Genomic DNA, 21,661 nt, shown 5'->3' on the forward strand with positions numbered 1-21,661 from the left:
TTGGAGGTATCTGGGAATAAATATACACTCCAACTTGAATGAACAACACTGAAACATGTGTTTTTAAAATTTGCTCAAGATGTAGATAATATTAAGACAATGGGATATTCATTTTTGACTGCATTTTTGGCTTTAGTAAGATAATATTTGATTTGAATACTTTTACGTATCTATCACTTATGTAGTGATCTGAACTTAGTTGAGTCTTAATATTGATTTTTTAAATTTCATCTTACAAAATACTTGTTAGTCAAATAAAGAACTTACTTTTGGATGAAAATCATATGTAAAATGTAGGTAGGTACGTTAAAGTAATTATATTTACTTATTTATCTTGAGTATTATATTTTTGTTAATGCCACTAATTTCGCTTTCACATTTTTAAACCGATAGTCAATTATAGTTGCGATTATTGTATTGATATTTGAAATTATATTTAAAGTTAAATTAATTTTCTCGATTAAGTCTCGATTACTGTGATTTTTGATATTTTCTTGCAAGTTGAATTTATTTCACGTCATGTAATTGAACTGCATACTGTTTAATTACATGTGACAAAATGGTCTGACGTTAGAATTAAAACTGCCTTTTTTCTAGCATTCTGGGCTACCTTTATTAGTCCAGTGGAAGTACAAAAACAATTATTAGGTTGACAACTAAGTAAGTGCGATTTTCAGGTTAGATAGTTTCTATTGAAGTTTTAAGGTTTACTGGATTGGTCTAAATGTCAAATACCCTTTGTTAATTTATAGTGGGCTATTTAGATGTCCATCAGTAAAAAAGAGTTTTTTGGTCGATTGCGGAGTTTTCGTTTGGTGTGGAAGAACGAATCGAATATTTTATGGTGAGGAAGCCTTAAACGGCAGTGTCAAAATTGGTTTGCAAATATTCATTCTGGCGATTTTCCTCTCAAAAATGAAATATGCTCGGGTCGTCTAGTTGAAGTATATTAAAAAGGAATTATCTACTTTCAACTGTGATCACCAACCGAATGACCAATTCTGATGTCTACGTTGAACAACTAACGAAATTAAAAAAACGCAGTCGAAGAACAGAGTCTAAATTGATAAATCGAAACGGTGATTTATTCCATTATTGACATCACAAATTTTTGGCTACTCGGCAAAACATATTGGAGCTTTTAATGGATGTTTTGCCATCATATAGTTTTCAACTGGCACCTTCTGATTACTTTTTGTTTCGATATTTAAAAAACTTTTTGAATGGTAAACAATTCAATGATTATGATGGTATCATATTGTACCTGATTCGGTTGTTTGCTAATAAAAACCAGAAGTTTTATGAAAATGAGATAATGATGTTTCTTGAAAGATGACAAAAAGTCATAGATCAAAATGGACAATACATTGCGGAATAAAGTTATTTAGTTCTATAAAAAATGTCTTTGATTTTCTAGCAAAAATCCGCACTTACTTAGTTGCCAACCTAATACATTCACTGTATGTTAAAAACATTTTTTAGAATATTGAAGTTGCAACTTTTTCTACAAAAATGATTGTAAATTAAAATACGTGTTCTTAAAATATTAAGTCAAAAATTTCAAAATAAGAACTACAAGCTGTATTTTTGCAGTTTTCCACATACATTTTAATTTCCCATATAGTATCAAATGATAAATACGTTTTTAGGACTTGTTGCGCTAGATTTTTACATAAAATATGCACTGAAAGTTGAACTTTCGTAGTTCAGGTATTTTGTTAAATTATCTTGTATATTTATCAGTTTTTTTGGAGTTAAGTTTTATGTCAAAGTATAAAACAATCCACAAAGAATGCGCTCTTTATAGAAGAAAATGTACAACTACAGCAAAGTCTGTACTTGCCGCCAAAAGAACAGCTAACTCAAACTATATATTCTTTGACCATAACCGTTGATACGCAATACCTGTATAACATGTAATGTTATTTTATATCAGATTCATTTATTAATCATTCACATATGGTTATAATTATAAAGCGAGCGGTATATTTTAATTGCAGTATAATTTTTATACAACATATATCACGCGCTTACTCGTCCATATTATTTTATAGATTAAAAATAAGGGAACCAATTATGAAATTTTAATCATTTTTAATAGATTTAGTTTAGTTTAATTATAATTCCTTGCTTTGACAAACTAAAGAAATTGTCACATTAAATTTAAATGATCTTTCCTGTTATAAAACTTTTGCATGACATTTTTATAATTTTAATAAAATCGAGTTATCATGAGTTAAATTGGAGACAATAAATATCACTAGCTTAGAAAACTTACAAATTAATGCCTAAAAACAACTAGACTTTTATTCTTATTATCTTTTCAAAATGGAAATAGGTGATAGAATTAATTTGATTGATTATGCAATTTTTTTATGTACCAAAAATTTTAGTATACTGACATAGGGTAAAACAAGCCTCGGGTAGAAAGATCCATAACCATTATCTCAGAAACGAGCAAAATTATGATTTTTTTAATAACAATATTTGAAAGTAGAGGGTGAAAGATGTGCAACTAGCCATTGCCTTAAATTGGACGACTTTGCTATCACGATGTAGACGGCCACATTGTCAATTGTTTTGAGCACGGTTGTTAAGTTAACGATACCTCAATATAATTTTTAAGTTGTGTATTCAATTATTTATAATCTAAGTTACATTCAACAATTTTTTATATAAATACTAGAACAGCTTACATGGAGTTGGGGTAAAAAGGACCATCTAAACTTTTATAACGGACGCTCCGTTTTCTCGAAAATTGAGTTACTATTTTTGGAACTTTTTGATCCGTATCTTTAAAACGGCTGGACCTGCTTTTGCCAAAAACTAATCAGCACGTCTCCTCGTTAATACGAATCGAATGTTTTTTGAATTATTGAAATCGGTTGATCCGTGTTCTCGAAATCATCGACAAAACAAAATTTGTATCCGAACACACGCACATAGATCCGTTTTTTCTAAGGCATGCCAAAATGTTCAGAAACCTTCGAAAGGTAAAGATATGCAAAATTTTCATTTCCAATTTTTCTGCGTTTACTATTATAACCCTACGGGAAGTAAAAATATGGCAATAAAATGTGTATTTTAAAAAGAAGTCGTATTTACTTTATTTATAATAATTGTATTTCTTCATAGAATGAGTCTGATTAGGATAAATTTAACAGAAATATTTACAAAAGTAAAATGTATGATAGTAGTAAGAGATAATATTTTTTTGGTTATTATATTTAAAAATACATTTAGATTTTGATTTTTATTTTTGTTGTTCAGCCTAATAATTTAACTGCATCAAAATTTACCATTTATAGCATATGTATTTGGCATATTATATGTTAAAATGTGAGTTTCAAATACCTCAAAATAGAAATGGCTTTCAAATCTGAATCGAAATAACTAACTTATTGTTAGTCTTCACTTTTGATGTTGTGTATTAAAATATGTTAATGGCAATTAATATGTGTTTTAGTACATTATATCATTTCTAATGGTCGGTTATTCTATATCATAGATAATATCTAATCATAAAATAAATATTATTTGCGGATGCATAAAATCATACTGAAATGGATTATATCAGTCGATTTGTAGAAACATGACGATTTCTTAATTTTTTTTATACTTGTTTATCTATGACTGCATCGCATTGGTTAAATAATGTACCTAATCTCCCATAAAATCATTAAAAATTTTAACTTGAAATTTTAATTGACATTAAAAATAAAACGGTGGAGATTTCTGCATCTTGGCTGTCTTTTTCACGCTGCCTATGGGGTATTATTTCTATATTATATAATTTATACAGTTTGATTAATTAAATTATCTTTTATACAACTTATTGAAAGTATAAAAAGTATACTTATTAATAATTAATGATAATTATAAAAGCATTAAAAAAATTAGAAGAATATGAATGATCATATCATAAAATTTACAAAAATTGCTTATGATCAAGCTATATAACTTCACAATTCGTCATTCAGAAATTCTATTATAATTTACAGTAACAAAAACGCGCTGTTGGCATGTTAATACACCAAAAAATTATTATTAGTTTTCGGGGATGGCGCACACATATTTTTTCATAATGCGTTTACCGTATACCGTATATGATGAAGTCGAGAAATTAAATAACGGTTATTAATTACTGTTTATACCGTAATTATGATACATTAAAACCATAAAATGACGAAACACATATATAATTCGTATTTATCTCACTGATCCGTGGTATATGTGCTTCATGCACCATAAGTTATGCGATATAGTTTTAAGAGAAAATGTTCAGCAGCAGAAAACTTGGAAAGTTTTTTTTCTGAAGAGTTTAGTTTAAAAATAGAATTATCAATTAACTCTTTGGTACAATATATCATCGCAATAACCGTATTAAAATCAGCATCGCTTATCCAATTAGTAAGCTCGTGGCCTATAAATTATTAATTATAACGCTGACAAATATATTTACGAACACACTATCAGTTTTATCATTCGAGAATTCTATGGCATGATATTTGAATTCAAATTGCGGCTAATTCTATGCAAATTTATGATGATGAATAAATCATGTTTTTTAAAGCTTAGTTCTGGGAAAATAAAAATGCACTTTTGATAACCAGTAAATAAAACATTTTTGCATAATTTATTTAATTATTAAATTTATTTTTTCTTTTTAGGTGGCAGCAGTAATGTTTCGGAGCAGTCGATGGTGTTTAAGGACTGCGCTAGCAAAATGTGTTCTGTTAATACTTCTGGTGAGTACAATTTTTTGTTTAAATTTTTACTTGAATTTATCTTACCAAGCATTAATTTTAGATTTAATCTTGTAGCCTAAAATTAATGCTAAAAATATAACATTTATAGCATTTATCAGGCATATGTTAAAATATGAGTCTCAAAATACTTCAAAATAACTTATTGTTAGGCTTCACTTTTAACGTTGTATATAAAAATATGTTAATGGTAATTAAAATGTATTTTAGTACATTATATCATTTTTAATGGTCGGTTATTCCATATCATAGATAATATATCATCATAAAGCAAATATTATTTGCGGATGCATAAAATCATACTGAAATAGATTTTATCAGTCGATTGGTAGGAACATGATTTTACAAAGACAAAGAGTTTGTTAAATAAGACTTTTGGACCGATTTTGCCGCATAACAGACCAATGTTATGGCAAGGCTATGGTACGCTTCATCTTGCATACATTATGCTACTGAATTATATTAAATACTGTCAAAATGTTATGTATTTGCTGTGCATTCAAGAATTTTACACATAAACTGCAACTTTGCTCGTATGTTATGAAGCTGGGTCATAAAGACCCTGTTATCTACGATCTTTTTTTTGACATTTGTGCGATTTCTAGGATTGGTTTTCTAACTGGCAACCTGAGAAAAATGCCTGACTGCACAGCAACCACATGGCTTTTGACAATATTTAGAACGATTTAGTATGGAAAGTTCTTTATAATATAGCCTTTCCATAATTATAGTCTGTTGTACGGCAGAATGGATGCATTTATCTTTATTTTTTCCGATAGCAGATTATTGAAATTACCAAAAAATTTACTTATATTTTATAACACTGATATCTACATATTTCTTGCAACACTTTCTTGAAGTGCGAAGGTCGTAAAGTATCGCGATCCAGCTCCATATCAAGCGTTACGATATCAAATTTACAATAGGTTACGTTAGAAGGTTAAATATCTTAAATATGATTTCAAGTGAAAATTTTTTTCTTGGGCATTGTAGAAATACATCTAATATATATAGTCTACATATAAAAAAATAGTGATTAATAGCAGATTAGAATATACTCTTGTAAACACAGATTCCAGAATTTAATTCTGATCTCTGAGTAAAAATTTGTAAAGTAAGGGAATATTTTCTCTTTTTATGATAAATAGCAAATTCTGACATACAAACGGGGTTATTCTGAGTTTTCTCACAATTGCGTGTACAACGTTCATGGAATGCATCGTATAGTTTACCGCAAATAAAGGCATCGGACTATTATAAAACATTTTTCAAACAATTGTTGAATCCGCACACATGGCCGTTTTATGCAGAAGCAAGCAGTTTCGCCTGCTTGACGAGTACTTATATTATACTACTTGAACCGGGATTTAACAAGACTCTTATTACATTTCTGTTGAACTAAATCTATTTTTGTAAAATATAATATATGTAATTGTTACACTTTATTTTATATTATGATGTTCATTCACTATAATGCTATCATGTATCTACTAACCTGGTAACAGAATCTAAGGATATATAATAAGTGACCTACATATGGTATTGACACTCTACCATATGTAGGTTTTGTGACAACTTTAGGGTGTCAATATACAAGTATTTACAAACTTAGAGCTGGGTATCTCGAATGCCGAGGTTCTTATCTAATTTAACCCTAAATGACTAGACTAGACTATCAAAAATGATTGAGCATATAATCAAAAATCTTTTTTTGAAAATAAAAAAAATCTGAGAAGATTAAACTGCCTAGATACCGATAACAACTCAGATGGCAATTTAGTGAGAACATAATTGTTCGAAAATTAATTTGAGTAAATTTTGCAATAAAATTTTTGATATCGAAGCTTCGAATATTGAGCCAAAGTTTATTCAAAATTTTCCATCAATAATATTTAAAAAAACATCCTTCTTCATATATAAGTGATAATAATTAGTTTGTTCATAGTATCACAATTGAAAGAAGTTAAACAGTTAAATTAAATATTTTGTTATAAATTTGTCTTTTTATACATAATCGATTGAAAAATTCTTAGGACAGTTATATTTTGAAATAACTATGCTTCTAACCAATTACATTCGCCGATCGCTCCAGATGTATCGAACTTAATGGCATACATTTATCAAAGTTTAGCTAGGTTCTGCATAAAAGCTTATAATTTACCGCCAACTATGAAGGAAATTATATATAATCTTTTAATATATAATAAATTACACATCTTCATACGTGCAAGCCAGTATCAACCATAAAATTATTTTTAATATATTGAAACATTATCATTTAAAAATTTATGAAAACTATACTCACCCAGTAATACATACTAAGAAGTACACCATAAGAGTAGATAGGAGTAGGAGTAGACTATTTAGAAGGAGTTATAGGAGTAGAGTTGTAGGTAGGAGAGTAGAGGTACATATGTTTTATATTATTGAAAATAATTTCATTTGCTGTGAAAAATATGTTTTGTTATTTAGATTTGCTGAATGATTCGACATACCAAGTGTCGAAACGTTTAAATAAAGAAGTCAAAGTATTATTTGATTTGATAAGTCTGGCCAAATATCTATTGAGACTCACTCTGGTGTTATATGTCTAGTGTCTACCATACATTAAAGAATTGCATGTTCCTTGAAAAAAACTATTTTATAAATCTGGGCTCAGACTGGTAAGTAATTTTAGTACAACGACTAGTACTATTTTTATCAAAACTAAAACCCCTTTTGATATCGAACGACTTAGAAATCTTGTCTGTCAAATAAATTGTCTGGACTGCAATTTAATTTACATAGGAGAACTAGCCAGAACTTAATTAAACGTTTACAATAACACAAAAATAATTCAAAAAATCTCAGACAATTATAACTATGTTTGCGGACCACATTAATACTTTAAAACACAATATTAACTTTTCTGACCCGACTGTACTACAATTCGAACAAAATTTATTTAAACGAAGAATTATAGAAGGATGTTTTTTAACTATTTATAACAATAAGACAATAAATAAACGGAATGTACCTAACACGCTGTGCGACACAAATCTCTTTTATTTAAATAGCATTTTTAAATTTCTCACAAAACAATAAAAAGGTCGCGCAAAGGATTCGCAATTCGTTCTACACCTGTGTATAATCTTGGTAAAAATATTTTTAAAAAGTCTTGTCTCCATTATATCTTCAACCAGTTTACGGGCAACACGTATATTACACACTATCTATTTGTGATTTTTTAAAATTAGTATTTTGTGAAACATTGTTTAATTACAAGTTTAATGTTTATGTTACATAGTGTAGTGCATTACCATATTCTGACACCATGGATTATTAAAATCTTCTAATTTAACACTAAAATTAACTTAATGTACCGTTTACTCTTTTTATTTTTTTATTTTCCCTCCAATTCAATTGTTTTAGTTTTTAATTGTATTTTGTGTTTCCACTGAATGAAGGCTAGGATTATAGCCAAAAGGTAAGATGTAAAATAAATTTTCGAAAAAAATTTTTGTTGTTTATTGATGTTATGCCCGATTACTAGACAGATATATATATATATATATATATATATATATATATATATATATATTTGTGATGGTTATTCGAAATACGTGTCATGTTCCAGTCGGCGACCTGCAGTTCGTCGCTGTTAAGTGAGAAAGAACCAACTTATTGAATGATTCTTTCGCGTCTCTATAAACCTTATTATGACGTCCGTCTAACGGTAATATTTGTGAACAATTATTGTTTTATTCGAAGAATATTGTATATATTTATGTCGATTTGTAGAATTTTTTTATAAAGGTCCTAAAGGAAATATGATTCGAAAGATTTTTCTTATGGTTTTACGCACATTTACCCCAGTTAGGCATGCTCTCTTTTTCAACCTACTTACAGAATACTTGAAAAAACTTGACTTTTTGGATTTATGATTTTTCTATTCATCATCACGTTTTTTTTTGTTTTTTCAGAGTATAGAATCGCGATTGTTCACTTTTTACCACCCTCGTATGTATATTTTCTATTCTAATTTTTTTATGCTGCTCTATCTTATGTGTCACCATTTTTCTTCTATTTTTTCTATGCTAATGGCCTCAATCGTCTTCATAGTTTTCTTCAATATTTTTTATTCTTTTATTCAGTATTTTTAGATTTTTTTCATATTTAATACATTTATTTTACTAAATTATATATTGCTGATGATGCATCAGTATTCTACTGGTGTTACCTTTATCGGCGATTGCATCGTGCAGCTTTTTTTTCAGATTAATCTTATGGGTTTTCTCTTTGTCTGAATATTATGACCAGTTGAGTTTCTTTGTCGGTTTCTGCAGTTTATTCTCATCATTTTATTTTATTTTAATAATCACTTTTTAGATTTACACTTCAAAAGTGACTGTTTTTGTCAACCTTTGGTAGAGTCCTTGCCTGTAATCCATGGAGTACCTGAAAACCCTGTCATGTTGCTTTTTTCTTTTTTATCATTAGCGTTCTACATATTTCTTACATGAATAATATTAGATATTTTAAATACATATATTTTTTTTAACTAGAAAGTAAATTTTGAAAACTATAAATCTTAGTAAGAAACACCGAAAATGAAAACTACATTTGTACTTTTTAAATTTTCTATAAAATATCTGATAATTTTATGTTCATACATGTTCAATGATCATTTTTTACCACCAAACTGCCTTTCTCCCTTCTTTTTTACTTATTTACTTATTAATGTGAACAATATTTTTGTTTTGTCAAATAGACTAAAATTTCTGCTTTTTTTCATGTTTGTTTTTTGTATAGTATTTTTACAAATTTTTCAATTTTTTTTACTGCTAGGTCTAAAGTGGTACATAAATAAAAAAATTATACAGTACATAATTTGGTATTATTTAAACAAGAAATGATATTAATAATGTATTTAAGATTATATATGAATGTTATTACCAATAAACAATAATGATACACTACAAACATTAGAAGGAAAACATAATTAACATAATAATAGTACAAAACACTCAAAGTACAAGTTTAATGTGTAATAAAAATTATGGGAAAGATAATGTATTTTTTTCTTAAATGATATTGATTGGGTTGTAAAAAAACGATGTAAAATATTTTATATGGATAGCTTATTTGCAAAAAAATATAATACCTTTAAGTCGATATAAAAATATAATGCCTTTAAGTCAATGTGTAATGTATGCTGTTTAAAGTAAATGAGTGATTTTTTATGAAAATCATTAGAAAAATGTTAAGACTTTACAAAAATATATTTTGTGATCATTGGAGATAAAATGGGCTTGTAATGTAACAAATGAAGTAATGCTGCCAAAAGTGAGAAGAATTTTACTAGGTACGATTCTTATTGTTATACAAAAAGGAAACTAGATATAAGTATGCATACTGATAGATATAGAAAAATTTTAAGGTTTAAAAATACACAACTAGGGCAGTAAGTAAAAATGTAGAGAATTGTGTTATAAAAAATCTGAAAATGAAAAGGAAACTTGGTTTGATCCATATACACCTTGTATACAATGTGAGAGAAAAATAGGAGGACTGGGAAGATTGTCTTCAAGAAGATTGTAGGTGTGTAGCACAGATAATATAGTGATTTGAAAAGTGAGGTTGAAAATTGATGTTAATACAGAAATGTGGATCGATGGTGTTTCGATAATACAGATTTTTATCAATAATATCAATAATCATCATTATGTTTATAAAGGAATGTAATAACTTATATATTAGATGATAACTGTTTTTATAATATTATAAGGATATAATTATGTTTTATAAAATATAAAATGTAGCATCAACTACACTAAGATTTGCAAGAAAACTCCTAATCTAATTCTAATACTCTGTATTGCCTTCAAACATTGCCAGTGCATTAGGTGGCAGAACAACATACCTACTAATTAGATAATTGGCAGAGAATATAAAATTGCCAGAGTCTACTACTAATTTAAGTGCTATGCATATCAATTTAAATAAAAAGCTTCACATGTTCAATGATGTTTAGCGTGAGCCAAATTCGTATCAAATCAATAGTATAAAACAAATTACAGGAAGCAGCCAAATTATGTTGTCAATCTGACAGACATACAAAAAGTCGATAGTAAACTATATAAAATACTCATCTCGTTTTAACGATTAATTTGTCGTTGCTGGCTAGGAAATACCAGAAACGAATAGAAAAAGATACATAAAAAATTAATATAGACGAATAGATTTCTTAGCATTTTAATATATATATATATATAATTATATATATATATATATATATATATATATGTATATATATATACATAATTATTCTGTAATGATATATGTAAATATACTCCTTCTAAACGATTATTCCGTTTTTTGATAAATCTTTCTGAAGTTTGTTTAGGGCATTTTTAGGACGTATGTGATCATAAAAATATAGTAATATTGTAGAAATAAATGGGAAAAATTGCAAAAATGACATGTCATTGTTTGATATAGAAAATATTTGATACATTGTTTGGCATCAAAAACAAATGAAAACTGTCTCCTGCAAAAAATTCAATTTACTTATGAGCCTAGACAATATTATAATATGCATAAAAAATTCATGATTATGAATAAGAAAAATAAAATGTCATTATTATTGACAAAAAGTGAGGTATATTGATGATAGAAAATTGATGCAGATTCTTTAATTTTATATATAGCTCTTAAGTGCACAATTTAATGAAATGCTTTAATCGTTATGTGAAATATAGTAATGTTTATTTATTTGTGAATGAGTAATTTGTATGATGTATTTGCTTTAATTTTTTTTTGCTGTCAAATTAGCTGCAGGTAGCTTAGTTTTGAAAATGCTTATATTAAAATATATTAATTTGTTGGTTCCAATTTAAGAACAATGCAAAAAATCAATGAGCTTTCAATACTCACATTAATTGTCTGTTTGCAGTTGTGGTTTCAAATACTTTTATACCGACGTACAATAAACTATTAGTCCTAAACTATTTTTAAAATTCTTGGGAATATGTCTTAGTTTTATTGGGATACATTTCTTATTTTTTATATAGATAAAGTGGGGATATTGATATTAGAAATTATTGCAGATGATTTAATATTGTACTCACCTACTAAATGCACAATTAAATGGAATGCTTCAATAGATTTGTAAATTATACTAAAGAAATCTTCATATTTCATGCTATTATTTTGTGATGATACATAATTTCTGAAAATGAGCAATTTACTTAATTTAATGAATTCAAACATTATAATGTATAATTCTGAACATGCTTATCTCATATCATGTTAATATATTAATTCCAGATTTTAAAAAAATATATACAAAAAATCAATGAGTTTTTTGTGCTCGGAACAATTGTCTTTCTCCAATTGCGGTTTTGAAAAATTTTTATACTGAATAAGGCATTATAATGTTTGAAAATATTATTGATATAGAATTGTTTACAAATTTGCTATTCATGATTGACAAACCATTGGAAAGTTGCAAGAGTCGTGGCAAATAACTAGGCAAATGAGTAATTATTTAACATAGATTGATATTTCGTGGATACCAACAAATAATAAAATTATTGACAAGTATCTTATGTTATGATATATTAACTGTTACACCTATACTGGAATTTTTTGCATCATTTTTATCATTATTTTCTTTCAACGGTATGAAATATTTCTTTAAACATAAAACTGGCACTCCAGGTCATCGTCTTATATTGCTTTCATTCATTCATATTTCTTCCGCATGACTAATATGTGTTAAAATAGTTGACAAATTAAGAAATGAGTTAAATGGTTAGGCCAACAAAACTAATTAGATGTAAACGTGCATAACTAATTTGATTTAAATATTTCGGATTGGAAACAGGCTTAAAATAGTCATTTTGACTAATGTAATACTTTATTCGATACCTTGTATACTGTATAGTTACAAAAATACTGTATAGATACAGAAATCCATTCTGAAATTTGGGTAAATTAGAATGATTTACTACGAACTAGTGGTGTATGGCATCGTGCCTTAAGGCATATTGCTGGAACTTCCCGTACTGTAATGAAATATTCGAAGAATATTAAATTTTTTCATACAGTTTATTATAACTGCAACTTATATATGTTTATAAAAAAGTATTTAAATAAAACTCAATCAATCGGATTTAAAATAAAGGACATCTAATATTTATAAAAATTATATAAACTGAATTATAAAGTTAAAATTATTTATTTGAAGTATATAATTGAGCTTTAGAAGTTCAGCTAAAATTAAAATTAAAATCTGAATTATTTTCGATATTAAAAATTTTGGAAATTTAAAAAAAATAAATAAAATAAAATTTATTTTATATTTTATATTTTAACACAAGTAGAAAGTTTTTTAAATCATTCAAATTGGATACTTATTTCTCTCAAAAAAATTTATTTTTTGCACATTTAGCTCGATATCTCCAAAACGGCTGCACCTGCCTTGGCGAAAAACTAATCACCACTTCTCCTTGTCATTACAAATTGAACGTTTTTTGAATCACTCAAACCGGATGATCCGTTCTCTCAAAAACTCGATCTTCTGCACTCTTTACTCCGTATCTCCGAAATGCCTGGACACTTGACTTTGCTAGAAACTAATCAGCGCATCTCCCAATCAATAGGAATCGAATGTTTTTTGAACCATTCAAATCGGTTGATCCTCGCGCCCGAAAACGTGGAGGAAAAAATGCGGATCTTTACTGACTCATTTAAAATCTATTAAAAAACTAGTAGTGTATGGCATCGTGCCTTAAAGCAAATTGCTAGCTAAAAAATTCCCCAAAAGCAATCTCTTCGTCATTACAAGCAGATACTTTTTTGAATCATCAGATTCTCCGTTCTCTCAAAAACACAATTTCTATTATCTGCACTCTTTGCTCCGTATTTCCAAAACGTCGTGACCTGCCTTTACCAAAAACTAATCAGCACATCTCCCAATCAATAGGAATCGACTATTTTTTGAACCATTCAAATCCGTCGATCCGTGCGCCCGAAAACATGGACCAAAAATGGTATCCATACATGCATACATACACACACACATTCATTTTTCTAAGGTATGCCAAAATGTTAAGAAACCTTTAAAACGTAAAGATATGCAAAAATTTACAATTTCGATTTTTGGACGATTACAATAACTTACCCTACGGGAAGTTAATTATCAGTTGAATTAATAAATATGTCGATTACCAATAAAATAGAATATATTATTGTTCAATCATATTATACTACAAAATCCCAATATTCTATTCTCATCTCATTGTTTCTCGATACTCGTGTAACAAGTTGAATAGATGAACACCAGTTGTCTAGATTTCCATACCGTTAATTTATAAAAATTTTAATTCCAATAAACTCGTACAACGGATTTATGGTTTTCAATTGATTTTAAACACACCAGTTAATGATTTGTAACTGTTTATAATAATATCGTGGGCATTCTGAATTTTCAATTCGCACAGTCGGCAGCGCGCGTAATGGACCTACCTAGCGTACAGGTATATTTGTTTGTGAGTCTACCGGAACAAATTAGTTCGTTTTCTCTAATATAATATAATAAGCAATACTACTCGTAACGAATAAAGTTTAGTCATTATAATGCTAACATTTATAATTAAATGTCCGTATGTAAAATTATCAAATCATTATTACCTATTGACAGCAGGCTATTTGTAAGACAAGTTTGCAGGATAGCATATCTCTTTGCTGAAAATAGAATGAATGATGTACTATACTGACAGGCTGTATTTATTTTGTACTTAGATTAGCCCACGATCAGTAATAATGGTTATTTTATATATTGTCTAGGTTGGTTATCGGGATTTTAGTTTAGAGAATTGTCTTGTAATATATCTCCAATTACAATCAAAAACGTATATGTATATACATTAAGGTGGTCCTTGATATGGGCATTTTCGAATTTCCTTGCTCCCAAGGCTCAATGGTTCCAAATTGATGAAAAAACTATTCTCTGAAAGTTTTAGCTCTTAATATTGTCTTTTAGATAGAGCACAATTCAATCAAAGATTTGTACGGAAATAGCATGAAAAAATTTTCAAAAGTTTTGCAGAGCGTCGAATTTTCAATAAAAAATGACACGAATTTTCACTTTTAATTCATTTGTCGCTAAGTTATACATAATTTTTTTTTTTTTTTAATTTTCAAAATTTTTCCATGTTATTTCCATACAAAGTTTGATTGAATTGCGCACTATCTAAAAGTTAATATTAGGAGCTAAAACTTTCAGAGAATTGTTTTTTATCAATTTGGAACCATTTGAGCCCTTCGGAGCAAGGAAATTCTAAAATGTTCATATTAAGGACCACCCTAATATACATACTTACTCCTACCTATTTATATACTGAACATATGTTTATGAAATTTCAACCGTGGTTTTATGAATCATCAACCACTAGTTCTTGGTTTGATCTCAACGTCGGTCAGATTGATATCAAGCAGTTTTTATCAAATTTTCACTTGAGATTAATGATCTAAATATATGATATCCATTCATTGTTCAATTAAGGATCTAAATATATTTTATCTTCATGGGTTTTGATATATAATAATGAAAATGCTATTCAAGAATAACAATGAAAAAATAGTGTTCAACTATCTTAAAAATATGTCACAACTAGAAAAGGACTAGTGGGTTGCCTTTCAAAATAGTCGTCTATTAGTAACTATTTACTTGTAATTCAAAGGTAAAAACATAAAATCATTGGTAACTTATTTTTTAAAATATTTAATTATTATTTAAAATAATTATAATTATTAAATATTTTAATTATTTATTTATTTATTTAAACGTTTCCAAAAACTTGCATATAAATTGCATTATTCATTATTAATAAATGAATGTTTTATATTTGGTCTCACGACAGAAGGTATTCTGATCTAGAATTTTTAAAAAATCAATTTTGTTTCTTGAAATATTTTTAAAGCTTGAGTATTCAAGAATATGTGTACTAGAGAATTTTCCAAAATTTTAATTATTTTCAGAGATGTAGCTGCTTGAGCATGATAATCCTGTTTCCTTTCTCCGTGAAACTTTAAACAAGTTTTTTTTTCAAATTTGATTTTTTCGATATAATTTCTCAACTTCTACTAGAGCTATATTTATCTACTAGACCGATTAACGTTAAATTTTTACATAGTTTTCTTTATAGATTTTGTTTAGTATGGACTACGTTCATCTTCAAATTTCGATTTTAATTATTTTTTCAGGCAGTCGCTATTTTGGGGAAAAATCATTTTTTAACTTGTTCGTAATTCATACAATTGCGACATTGAAAATATATTTATATTTTTTTCTTCAGATTATTTGGAAAGCTAAAATCATGGGTATGGTCAGATGCCAATTTTTTGAGACCTACCAATTCATTAATTTTCATTTTCATTCTTTTTCTAAATTCTCGAAACACTAATTCATAACTTGTAAGAAAAAGATTTTCTTTTGAAAAATCACATAAATTTTATGTTTTTAGACCAGAAAATTCCAATAAGTTCCACAAACGTAGTTTTAAATGTAGTTTACGGACATTATGTTTTGAATTTATATTTTTAATTCTGAATCACATAAACACAAAATTGATAAATATAAAAATGCTAGTTATAAAGTTATAGTATACCGTTCATTATATATGAAAATGTGAAGTCAATGTAAGAAAATAATAAAATATCTATTCTGCAGACATTTCTCTAATTCTACACGAATCAGTATTTTTACTCAAAAATATTACCTGCTATGTAAAAATACAAAATTTGCTCTCTAAATTTATTCTAACAAACGTAGTAAGCTTTTTGAAATTTGTTAATTGGTTAAAATTGCATCAATTAGTTTTTCATGTAATTTTTAGTGTGTTATTTCTTACATTTTCTTAGAATATTGTTTGTTTTAAGCTATCACCATGATCTAATTAAACGCACATGTGTATATATATATATATATATGTATAGGTATATATATATATATATATAGGTATATATATATATATACCTTCACTTTCGAATAAATATCTATATACTCTATTAGAGCTCGAAAAACAACAGAAAAAAGCAATCGGAAAGATAACAAAGTACGAGGAATTCCGGTTTTCTATGCATTTCATTTCAGAAGAATCATTACATTGGTCGGATTGGATACCCAGATAGATGTATCGTCTCATAAATTTAATGAATTACATTCATCTAATACAACATTAATTTAAATTATCAGGGTTATCTATAAGTTACTTTTGAAATAAAGCTTTTAAATAGTTTTTAATAATTAACAATGCGAGATAATATATATTTATACATAATCATATTATAAAAAAATATTTGTTTTTATTTCTATTTGGGTTTCTTGTCATATGAAACAAATATCTGAAAATATGAACATCAAATTTGATAAAATATAAAGCACTTTCTTAAAATGCATATACGAAGAAAAATTATGGGATTAATATTAAATTGTTTAAGTAATTATATACGTTTTATATAACATATATATACTCATACATATACTATCTTTTGTGTCATTTATTTGAATAAGAATCTGAACAAAAATACGAATTCTGTTACATCTAGTTATTCAGATGGAAAATAGCGCACGTATCTTTGGGGGCGTTCAATAATCACGTGATCTATTTTTTAAGGATTTTTGGGCCCCTCACTCCTTTGGTGATCCATGGTGATATTCAAAATTACCCTTCTCCCCCTAAAACCTCGCGATTGACACTCCCTTTTATGATTGAATGTTGAGCTGTATTAGATGCATCATCGAGTGAAATATTCCATTCAGCATCGTATATCAATGCATAGGCTTATATAAGTATTTGTTTACTTTCATTAAATATACTACGAAATTTCTCAGTTATTGCCTAAACATAGAAATATATTTATTAGCTATTTTTTTCTGAAATTTGCCATGTGTTTAATTAATTTTATAGTTTTTTTCTTAACATTTATAGGCAAACTTTCTTTTTTCTTTCATACGCATTATGATATGAGCACATCGTGATTGATTGTTGAGCTGTATTAAATGCAGCATCGAGTGAAATATCCCATTCAGCATCGCATATCAATACATTAACTTATATATGAATTTTTACTTTCGCTAAATATTCTACGAAAACAAACAACTATCGAAATATCTTTAGAAAATTTCCCAGTTATTGCCTAAATATGAATATACGTTTATTTGCTATTTTTGTCTAAAATTTGTCATGTGTTTAATTAATTTTATAGTATTTTTCCTAACATTTTCAGGCAATGTTTTTTTGAAATTTTATGTTTTTTTTAACGTTTTTAGGCAAACTTGATATGATATGAGCACATTGAATTTGTTCTGTGAATAATAACGAATTAAATATATCCAATCTTCAAACAACAGGATTCGATCAACATTGATAAAATAATGTTTAAATCCCAGATGTTTGGAAAATTCTGGTATGATGAAAGTCAAGATTGTCTTTCCTGGAACTGTATACATAGCTCAATGTAATATCTTATAATAAACTTGAAAATGTTCGACGTTTACGACCAAATGATTAACATACCTCTATACACATTCGTTTTATTGACAAGCGGTATATTTGACACGTTACTGCTGACATGATCCGTATTAATTATTACTTGTGAAGATATTATATTTACGAACTTTCAACGTATATTTTAAGCATCTAATAGGTAGTATAAGTTGCAATTATCTTATAGTTCACCACGAACCTGTTCTGAGGATTTACAATAAGTTAATTATGGTATTCTGTATATTTCTAATAGACGTAGAGTTTGTCCATTGATATTATCGTATGACATTGTTGGTTTTTGAAAATGATAATTAATCTTACTACTTAAAGAATTTCATAGCTCTGATGAGAAAAATAATAATCATAATTTGTTACATAAGAAATAGATCATCTATTTAAATAATAACCATGACAATTTTAGTATTTGGAGTATTAAGTGCTTAAATTTGATTATAACTATAAGTGTAGCTATTTTTTTAATAGAACTTAAATTGATTTTCTGGATGTGATATTCAGCTTTTATTTTTTATTGCATAATTATTAACTTTCCTTAGGGTAAGGTATAGTAATCGCAAAAACATCGAAAATGAAAACTTTTATATATCTTTACATTTTAATTTTCATAAAGGTTTTTTTGAACATTTTGGGATTCCTTAGAAGAAATGGATGTATGTGTGTGTATGTATGTGTGTGTGTGTGTTCGTGTGCGTGGGCGGATACAAATTTTCGTCGACAATTTCGGAAACACGGTTCAACCAATTTGAATAAATCAAAAAATATTCGATTCATATCGATGAGGAGACGTGCTGATTAGTTTTTGGTGATGAGGAACTGATTAAATTTTTGTGAAGGCAGGTCTAGCGGTTTTGGAGATCCAATAAAAAAAAGTAAAAAAATATGCCATTTGGCGAGTAAAAATGATCATTAGACATATGCACATCAAATTATCACATATTTTATTAATAACTTTCTATGGATTCCGTACCAATGCTTATCCGTTATACTGTGACGCGGCGCTCTCGCGCTTCGATATTTAGTTTCTACGCAGCTAACGTATCGCGAATTTTTCAGAAATGTCAATTTTTTTTCAAAAACTTGAAAAATCTAAAAAATAGATTTTTCAGAGTTCTGAAAGAAAACTAAATCTTTCTTAAAAAATTTAATATTTGGTACGAGGAGTTCCAGCAATTTGTTTTAAGGCACGATGCCATGCACCACTATTTTTTTTTATTTTATCATATGCCAGAAAATCCGATTTGTACTTCTACCAACATTGGAAAGTGTGTGTGTGTATATATGTGACCCCAAATTTGACTTTTTCCTATGTTTTCTCAAAAATGGCCGAACGGATTTCAAAAAATTTATCAGCATTCTATGAAATTCGATAAGGACAAAGCCAAGCTTTTAGAATTAGCAGAAAACTTTGTCCATTTGATTAGGATTTTTTATACAAATATGCTTACATTTCTTGTAAACATCCATATAAAGTTGTTTGTAATATACGCTCGTTGTTCAGTTTAATAAGCACTTAAATATTTACAGTATTCATAATAATTTATTTAAAAATATTTAAAATAGTTGTTTTTTATATTGATCAATTCAATTTTCAAGTTTCAAATTTTGAAATTGTTCTAATTTCAAGTTTCAGGAATTTGCCTTAAGAAACGGTCAGAAAATGTAATTTTCAAATGATTGTTATAAATTTTCTTCTATAAAGTTGTTGAAAGCACTGGTTGATACATTTACTGAAGGCGTTGAATAACTTAGTTTGAATTGGAAATTGATGTTGATTTTCCTAGGATTATTTTTCAAACTATAATTCAGAAGTTGTGATCTATAATTAAGCCTGTGTAGATGATTGTGTAGGATAAAAGGCTTGCATTGTATTGTCTAAATATAATTATATATTATTAATAAATGTTTATGCTAATAAGTAACAAATAATTATTCAAAACTACATTTATATATCTATAAATTTGCATGATCATAGGTTAGTTTACCGACCTAAAATTAATGTAATTTTAGATAATTTCAGAGTCATAAAAGCTAGATGCAAATGCAGTTCTCGACGGATGAATTTGTTTAACTGAATTATATTGCTGAATATTTCTATACGACTATATTGAATATGAAATTATTTAATTATATGAAAAGTATGATATAATTTTCTAAATATATTTACCGATATAATTAACAGTAATTAAAAGTTAAATTAATGCGATGTAAGATTTGGATCATTAAAATTAATGTGCGGGCCATAATATAAAAATTATATCAGCGCATTCGTCGTATTGCTTCCTGATATCCATTAAAATGAACCTTAAATATTAAACGATCATTAAAATTTTATGATATCTCTTTATAAAACGTCAAATACATAATAATAATATTTAGTTGCTGACCATAAAATATTTGATTATATTAATCTTATAACTTTTTGGTAATTGTATTAACGCTTTTTGCCATATTTATTTCAGTATAAATGAAACAGATATTAAGCTATTATTAAACCGTTTATCTAAAAATTGAATGCGTTGATTTTATTTAAAAGCTGTCAACAAACAATAAGTTCGATCATTAAAAATTTATATTATCACTATTAAAGATTTCCATATAGGAATATCTCATTTGTTCAATAATTGACTTGGTGTTGTAATAAAAAATATAACAAACGCACCATTACAATCGTTTTGTATAACACACGAAATGAAGTGTTCATTATAATAGAAAGAAACGTTATTATAAAAAATTGTATCGATATTGTTCATTTATAATTATCTTAAAATTTAATGTGTGACGCAGATTTTTTTTACATATTTAAAAAATATTTTTCTATATGATGAATTTTTGATAACTAATCATAATATTTTGTGGCTCAAAAATTATTTTGTATTAAATAGTGTTTCTTATATATTAAAAATAATATACTTATGAGATATATTATTTTGTTATATTGTTTTTAAATATGTTTATTTTCTGAGTAGTTTATCAAATAAAACAGTTTTTTTGAAGTAGTATTTTAGCATATTAGAAGGTACTATATCAATTTTTTTCATTATAATATATTTTAAATTTTGAGTTTTCTCAAATATTACAAATTAAAATTTTCAGAGTTATCAAAGTAAAGTATCTTAAGTATACTAGATAATTGCAAATGAGTATTCTACATAAGCTTTAGATTTTGTAAAATTATTGTAGTCGCATACATGAGTTTTTAGTGACTTTTTCATTCTAACCAATACGTAAGATCTTTAAAACTTACTTATAATATTCATTCTATATATGTGATATAACATTTGCAAAAATTTACGAATTATTTAGTTATTGCGAAGAGTTCTCAATTTTTCCAAAAAGAAATTT

General features: G+C 27.2%; 1 pseudogene; it reads left to right on the forward strand.

Annotated features, from left to right (window-relative positions):
• Nucleotides 1-21,661, forward strand: part of LOC113376204 — a 457,916-nt pseudogene that overhangs the window by 69,383 nt on the left and 366,872 nt on the right.

The sequence above is a fragment of the Ctenocephalides felis genome, unplaced genomic scaffold, assembly GCF_003426905.1.
Source record: "Ctenocephalides felis isolate EL2017-DRISC unplaced genomic scaffold, ASM342690v1 CF-g0.4_SCAFFOLD_01886, whole genome shotgun sequence".
In the NCBI taxonomy this organism is placed as follows: domain Eukaryota; kingdom Metazoa; phylum Arthropoda; class Insecta; order Siphonaptera; family Pulicidae; genus Ctenocephalides; species Ctenocephalides felis.